A 6486-nucleotide genomic window follows, 5' to 3' on the forward strand; every position below is an offset into this window, starting at 1 on the left:
TGGTAGAGTGTAATCATAGGCATTTCTTATAAAAGTTAAAGCATACAAAGAACTTAGTCTTGTGTTGGTTAAAGTTGGTTTATTCAAGGAAATACTTTTATTGGAAAGAAAATTTTAATCATTAAGAGTACCATCTGTGTTTATGATTTTTTTAAAGAAAGGTAATGTTTTATTACATGTTTAAAAAGTGTGTGGCATGTCCTGAATTGGAATTAGGTTACAAAGCCTGGACACACATGGACATTGACACCACTGGCCGAGGCCCTAATGCCTGTGATGGATCTTTCTTTGTGTTTAGGACATCCCAACTTTAAGAAGCTTATCAGATGTTCTGTGCAGTTTTATGCAAGTACCATTGTCATCTTTTTTCTTTCCTCTCCATGTCTGATAATAATTTACGGTTACTTCCAAGTCTTTAGTTTAACTCTTACCTACCAAAGATCCAAAAATTAATTCTTTGAGATTGCTACAGTTTGCTTTCTTACAAAGGACGCTAAAATCACCGACAGATTTCCCCAAATTCATTGATTCCTAAAATGTAGTGAGGGAATAGATTTCTTACTTTTTTTAAAATACTTTTTCTAAGTCTAGCCAAAAGGTAGCTATGAATTTCTAAATGGACTGAGGTCATACCTCTGTCTGTTCTCTTCATTCTTCTCTTAGAGAGAAATTTGCATCTTCAGTAGAGGATTGTACACATTATTCATCTTGCTTCTAATACATAACAACCAGGCAGAGAGAAAGCCTGAACATCTCAGTTTTCCTGAATCGTTAAAGACTTTTTTGACGGTTTTTCATTTATAAAATTTGTTTTTATTTTGTGTTCTGGGAGTATCCTAAATGTAAAACAAAGCATCTCTAGGGTTATGATTTGTATTAGGCAATCCTTAGTAATAATGCTGTTGGAGGTGTAAAGGGAGATTATAGACCGGCTTGTCTCTGTATTTTGGAGTCAGGAGCCTTAAAGTGCTTTAGGAGTTCTCAGAAAATCAGAGGTCTGTGAACTTCCTCCATAGGAGGGCAGAGGAGGGCTTTTTTGCTTTTCTGTCTGACTTTGCTATTCTGGTTGATTTGAAATCATTCCTGACGTGCCCAGAGTATTCAGAGCTCTAAATTAAGGGTTTGGGGACTTAGAGCAGCATTTAGAATTCTAATGACTTCCTTACAAATTTTCACTATCCCCAGAGGGGATAAACCATAGTATCCCATGAGACTGAATTTCATTCGTCCGTTGACAGGGGTAAGAACTGTCCATTCAGATCCAAAAGTATAATATTTTCTTTCTGTAGTTCAGAGAAAATTTAGTTTAACTAAGCTTAAAGATGTGCTAGAAAACCATCATGTAAATTATAAATATTTTTTCTCTCATTGAGACTTTTTGCTTTCTTTAATGAAGATGTCACTAGTTAAATGCTAGCCATAGGCTTACTTTTTGCCAGAAAGACACAGAGAATTTTAAAAATAACTTTGCTCTAACAGAATAATAACTTAATGCCCATGCTGTGCTAAGACCTAGCATTTTACTGGAAAAAGGCATGAGAATAGTGACTTTCCTATTCAGGCTATCCAAAACATAGTACATACAAACAAACCTTGAAATGACCCCAAAAGGCTGCTTTCTAATCATAGAGGCAGCTCTTAGCTTCCCATTTGAAGCCCATTTAAGCTTAAAAAAGGAAATCTGGCTTCTCCCCCACAGTAAGAAAAACCAGAAGGAACTGCTGAAGGTGGGCACAGTGGCACCAAGAAGTGTGACCATGAGGAAGCAGAAAAAACAAGATGTTTCTTCTGTGTTGTTTAAAAAGAAATAGATACCTGTTAGAAACATCTTTATCTGAAATGGTAAAAAAATGTAAGGTGTTCATACTTTTTCTTAATTAACTAAACTAGTTAACTAGAAAATAAATTTTTATGGATGACTATTTCCTTTGGTGTTGCCAGGGAGTTGAGGGATTAGCCACAATAGCCATAAGGCGGTAAACACAATTAACTGGTATCTAACACTATTCCAAGAGCACTTGTACATATGAAGCTTAATAGATTTTAATTTCTGTTGTTGTTGTTTTTTTTTTTAACCACATCTGAAATAGGAAAGAGAGCTTGTAAGCCCTGGTATTAAAGTCTTTCATAATTAGATAGTGATTGCTTTGACCTGGTGAGCTATACCTATTAGGCATCAGATATTTTATCTTCTTCCATATGATGATACATGCTTTCATTTCTCCCTTTCTATAATCTTCTTCCTCCTTAATACCTCTCTTATTAAAGAAAATTCACCTCAAGTTAAAATTTGGTTTATTGGACTGTGTTATAAGGTAGAAGGGTTTCCAGTGGAATTTTTGCTTAAAAAAGAAAATCACATAGCATCCAAGAAGAAATGGTTGTCTTCTTGAAATTAAATGATATGTAAACTGTTGAATTTCTTTTGTTTTTGAAGCGATATGATCTACAGTTTAGTAAAGATGTCCACAGTCCCTAAAACCTGTCTGTCCTCCAGTTTGTGTTCCACCATTGTTTTTGTTAACAGCTTGTGAGTTAAGTTGATCTAAACAGGCCTCTAGATCTTAGAGAGATAATTAACTTCTGTGGAAGCAGCACAAGCTAAGCAGAATGGCCAGGTAGTTATCTAGACTGTATCACATGTTCTTGCAAACTCCATTATTTTTCATCTGTTAATGGAAACTGATAAAACTGAAGTTACTTAGGTTTGTTTTGAGTCCAGGCTCATTGCAAAAACTTCCATTTGATAACAGTCCATCAATTTTCTTTTTGAGTTCCTTATGTTCTTGCCTTTGTCCCTGCACATTTTGAGGTCTCAGTCTAAAGAAAGGTTGCACTTGTGTCAGTATCATTGGTTTACTTCAAATCAAAATACTAACTGAATTTGGAGTTTGGGACAGTATTAACAGTTTTAAAAGAATATGTTGATTTCCTCCAGTGTTGTAGCTTCTCTGCATTTTGTCAGCCTTTTAAAGATTTACACAGTTGTCTAATCACAAAAGATATAAAAGGGCTGGTCGTGGCTTTTACAGTAATTTGGAAAGATGGAAAAGTAAGATAAGGGCCTATATGATCCCACCCAACTCTCACTTGGTACACAAACCTCACTTGGGGCACAATGTAGCTTCTTGATAAATATTTAACTAATATATCTCTTTAGCATTTCTTTTAGCATTAATATAGGGAGTTACTTGTACTTTGTCGTGTTATTTCCATGAGAACCAAAAAATATATTATGCCAATACAGAAATGCCTCGAAATAGTAGATGAAAACTACGTTTAACAAAATATACAGACATTATTTTTGAGAGCATTTACTTCAGTCATGTACATTTCTTTTTAAAAGTTAGTTTTGGGCTATAAATATTGTTTTTTTCCAGAGATAATTGCCCAAAATACATTGACTTTTTTCCTAATTGATTTTTTTAAAGTATTTGTGATGCCTATGAGTTTTTAACTTTGCCATGCTCTAAGTACAGCATGACATCATAGGCATCCTTATGGGAGCTCTTCCTTGCGTGAGATCTGATAGAATTGGCAGGGTAAACAGCAGCTCAGGCGTATTAGGAAAATGACCTGTGTACTTGGATCCTACTGTCTCTCTGTCCACAAGTTTCAGTCATTACTGTTGAGGTTAAGTGTGTGATGATGGAAGTGCTATTTGCATTCTGTTCTTTTATTAGGAAGTTTGGAGAAAGACAGACCCCTGACTGGATGGGTCTTAAAGAAAGTGTTCAGGTTCTTTCTAGTTCTAGAGTCTTTGATAATTTTAAGAAATTTTAACGTTTATTGAATGCTATGATGTCAGTGTATAGTCATCTTAAAGCTATGTTAAAATGTACTTCTGTGTCTCTAAACATCCTGCCTTCTTTTGTGACCACATCCTTCTCTCAGCCAAAATAACAAGCTAACTAGAATTTCAATATTCAATATCCTTCTCTGGCAGATGTTTTCTGGCAAAGGCCTTCCTGCGTTTATGAATTCTCTCTCAAGAAGCAAGAGAACACCTGCAGGAAGTGAATCAAGATACAGAACACAGAGGAATAATCACCTGCTTTAAAAAAATAAAGTACTGTTGAAAAAGATCATTTCTCTCTATTTGTTCCTAGGTGTAAAATTTTAATAGTTAATGCAGAATTCTGTAATCATGGAATCATTAGTGGTTAATGTTTGAAAAAGCTCTCGCAATCAAGTCTGTGATGTATTAATAATGCCTTATCTATTGTTTGTAGTCATTTTAAATAGCATGAGCCTTGTCCCTGTAGTCAGTAGGGGGCAATCTTGCTTTAGTCATCCTCCATCTCAAAATGAATTTGGAATTAAATATTTTAGTGTAAGATATGTATGGCCATTTTAAAGGGGTTTTCTCAAAAGTTAAAACTTTTATTTTGATTGTATTTCTGCCCGTAATTCATATTTGCTGTTAAAATTAATCTAGAAATCTATTCCATTGTACTGTGAACACCTGGAAGCAAAACCATAGTGCAAAATACATTTAAGGTGTGGTCAAGAATATGTTCTCAATTGGTAAGTAAAAAGCATTAATTTTTTTAATAGTCTGTACTCTAAATTTTATAGTACTTATTGTTCTTTGTTGTGTACTTAAGGGACTGTAAAGGCATCGTCACTGTATAAAATAGAAAGGACAAGGACAAATGCAGCTTAATTATTAAAATGCAATTCTTGACACTTTTCTGTATGATTAGAGTCCCTTTCCCCCCCCTTTTTTTTTTTCTTTTATCTCCTGATGATTAGGCCAGAGGCTAGGAGTAGGGAGGGATTAGGTACAAGGAGCAAAGAAAGAATTAGCTTGGAACTTTTGAGATGATCCCTAACATACTGTACTACTTGCTCTTACAATGTGTTAGCAGAAACCAATGCTTTATAAATGTAGAATGGTGTGCTTTCTGCCAAGTGGTAATTCACCTTGGTTTGCTATGTTAAAACTGTAAATACAACAGAACATTAATAAACGTCTCTTGTGTAGCAACTTTTGCTGTAGATTAGTGTTTAATTTGTTGGTTTGCATTTGTTGATTGCTAAGACAATTTTTTTCTAATCTTCATTTATACACATTGCAAAATCAGTCAATATAAAGAAATTGGTCTTGGGCCAACTTTTCTTTTTTTTTTTTTAGCACAGGAAGTTTCCTTCTTTCACATCATAATCAATACATTCCTAAAACTGTATGTGAACATTGGTTCTACAAAAGATAATGGAATAAAATACGGAAGAGATGTAGAGATTTTAAAGCATCCTGGAATTCCCAATTGTGCTTCATTTAATAGACATAATCTTAGATAATTTATTTGCAGTATTTTCTGCGTGGCCTCTGCGTTTACCCTTTCTCTCAGTTGAACACAGCCAACTGGTTTAAGTCCTTTGAGCAAGCACTGAGTTGAGGCGAAAGATTTCTCATTCCTTCTGATTTTTATTCTTGTCTCAATTGTGTTAAATTTAGAGACCGGTGGTTCTTATAATATCAGCCATTTGATATTTTCCCCCTCTTCCAGTTACTCAAAATATGAAGAAGAAGTGCAACAAAATGGTCAAATAACCACACAAAGCAGCACTAGCATGGTGTGATAGCTGCAATTGTTCATTTATCTGCTACAGGTGAGCGTCTGGGTTTAGCACAGGAAATCTGTGCAGGAGTGTCAGTGTGTGATGCACAGAAGTGTAGGTGGTTTGAAAGCTAAACAGAGAAATTGAGAACGTCCTGGACTCATGTCAATGATCAGTCTAACTAGTTTATTGATTATTATAAGTAATAGGATAGTATAGCAAGGGGTTTCATGAAAGCCTCTGAAAGTTTTTTTATTTTGAATTAGATTATACCAACAGTAGAATTTGAAAGAGTATATAGCCTATAATGTTCTAAATTTCAGAATGAATATATCTCTAACTGAATAAATGTGGACACATGCAACAGAACTGTAAATTATCTTACAGGACAGAATAATCTTTACCTAAATCATTTAAATATTGTGGACTCGCGTTGTGTTTATTCTTTAGGTCCTTGTGCCTTATTTGGTCCTGTATATTCAGGGAACTGAAATATATGAAGTTTCTCTTTGTACATATTAGGTGGTCTGTACGACTTGGTCAAATGTGAACCTACAGTTTGATATGCTTTAAGAGTCCTTAGTCAGAATGACTAACAAAGATAAGAGCAACATTTTAAAGATTTATTTCCAGTCTTGTAGGAGGATTTTGTATTTGTTTTAATTTTATTTAAGTTAAAGAACTCTTACTATTTTCTTTCCAGTTCTTCACACAATAGAATTTGACCTCATGTTTACACTATCATTTTTCCAATAGATTTTCTGAAATCAGATTTTTGGTTCAAAGAGTTAATTATTTGTGTATAACATGGAATTATTTATCATTTATATCATCTCAGACCCAATAAGTATCACCTGTCAATTTTCTTCCCAATAAAAATTTTTCCCAGTGTCTTCAAAAAAAAAAAAAAAAGAATACTAA

General features: G+C 34.2%; 1 protein-coding gene across 1 annotated transcript in view; it reads left to right on the plus strand.

Moving 5' to 3' along the window:
- Nucleotides 1-4990, plus strand: part of NDFIP1 (Nedd4 family interacting protein 1) — a 71857-nt gene extending 66867 nt beyond the window's left edge. The window contains exon 8 of the mRNA XM_011367502.1: nucleotides 3947-4990. The gene's annotated coding sequence lies outside the window, so the exon portion shown is untranslated. The remainder of the gene's footprint in view (nucleotides 1-3946) is intronic.
- The last annotated feature ends 1496 nt before the right edge of the window (nucleotides 4991-6486 follow it).

The sequence above is a fragment of the Pteropus vampyrus genome, unplaced genomic scaffold (assembly GCF_000151845.1).
Source record: "Pteropus vampyrus isolate Shadow unplaced genomic scaffold, Pvam_2.0 Scaffold134, whole genome shotgun sequence".
NCBI classification, from domain to species: Eukaryota; Metazoa; Chordata; class Mammalia; order Chiroptera; family Pteropodidae; genus Pteropus; species Pteropus vampyrus.